Source organism: Cervus canadensis, chromosome 4 (assembly GCF_019320065.1).
Source record: "Cervus canadensis isolate Bull #8, Minnesota chromosome 4, ASM1932006v1, whole genome shotgun sequence".
In the NCBI taxonomy this organism is placed as follows: Eukaryota; Metazoa; Chordata; class Mammalia; order Artiodactyla; family Cervidae; genus Cervus; species Cervus canadensis.
Window position 1 is genome coordinate 42,928,999 of NC_057389.1, and position 1,807 is coordinate 42,930,805.

Consider the following 1,807-nt stretch of genomic DNA (forward strand, 5'->3'; position numbering starts at 1 on the left):
GTACCCACCTAGACAGAAGGCACTCATAATTCCATTCAAAGTCCCTGAAAGGCTTCTTCCCAGCTTCTGCTCAACTCAACGTCAGCTTGTCAACTCCTACAGGTTCCTTCAGCTTCATTCAGTTTGGACAGTATTTCCTGGTGGCTTGTGTATAAAAAATTCTAAATGCTTCGAATCCTCGGTTGGCATATGAACAAAGGAAGTACTTTTTGTTCAAACTAAAACCTTTGAAGAAACAAGCGAGGGGCTGAGGTAGGAGAGCAGCCTGGCGGTCAGCACAGGCCAAGTAAACAGCCTAACAGTATTAATAGAACTGTGTGAACAATGGGAGACATCATAACTCTCCCACATGCCCCCAAACAAACAAAGCCCCAATCCAAGAGCGCCACAGATGGGCAAGGCAGCAGGCTGGAAAATGCTGCCTACAGATCAATCCCCAATCTTTGTTCTGTTTTCCAAATCATTTGGCACACAGACATTTGCTACATTGGGCCTTGTGATATGAAAGTCACTGCTGAAGAGTTTTGACAATTTGTGAGTGCTTCTTACTGTCGTTTATGACCTCTACAAGGGAAAAGCTTGGAGCTGCTCTTCAAAATGCAACGTTTTTTTAAACCTTCTTTCACTCAAGAAATATTTACGGGGCACTCCTCTCTGTTAGACACTGAACTAGATAGATCCTGGGGATCTGACAGCAGCAAACAGAAATGGTTCTGGCCCTCAGGGAAACGATGTTCCAATGGCACCAATAGACAAAAGCAACTAGACAAAAATAAATAAATAAATAATTACTAATTGCAGTAAGTTCTACAAAGAAAGCAAATAAGGAGCTGACATGGGGAATAATAATAAAGTTTGAGTAAAGAGGTAACATTTTAGCTGACACTCAAACAACAAGGAAGGAAAGTCATGAAAAGAGATGCAGAATTGTATAATCCCATTTATATAGAATCTCCAGAAAGGCAAACATATAGACACAGAAAGTAGATTAGTGGTTATCTAATGGAGAGGGTGTAAATGGGGAGTGAGTATAAACAGGCTTGAGGTTTCTTTTTGAGGTGATGGAAATGTTCTAAAATTCTATCCCTGCCCTGGATATTTACCCATGAGAAATGAAAGTATAAGTACACAAAAAAACTCATTTATAAGTACTCAAAAGTATATTCATAGAAGCCTTATTCATAATAGTGCAAAATGGAAATAATTCAAATATTGATCAAAAGGAAAGAGATAAATTATTATATAAAAAAAAATAAAGTCCACCACTGTTTCCACTGTTTCTCCATCTATTTGCCATGAAGTGATGGGACCAAATGCCATGATCTTAGTTTTCTGAATGTTGAGCTTTAAGCCAACTTTTTCACTCTCCTCGTTCACTTTCATCAAAAGGCTCTACTGTTCTTCATTGCTTTCTGCCATAAGGGTGGTGTCATCTGCATATCTGAGGTTATGATATTTCTCCTGGCAATCTTGATTCCAGCTTGTGCTTCATCCAGCCCATCGTTTCTCATGATGTACTCTGCATATAAGTTATATAAGCAGGGTGACAACATACAGCCTTGACGTACTCCTTTTCCTATCTGGAACCAGTCTGTTGTTCCATGTCCAGTTCTAACTGTTGCTTCCTGACCTGCATACAGGTTTCTCAAGAGGCAGGTCAGGTGGCCTGCCTGAGATGGGAAGAAATTCCCATCTCTTTCAGAATTTTCCACAGTTAATTGTGATCCACAGAGTCGAAGGCTTTGGCATAGTCAATAAAGCAGAAATAGATGTTTTTCTGGAACTCTCTTGCTTTTTTGATGATCCA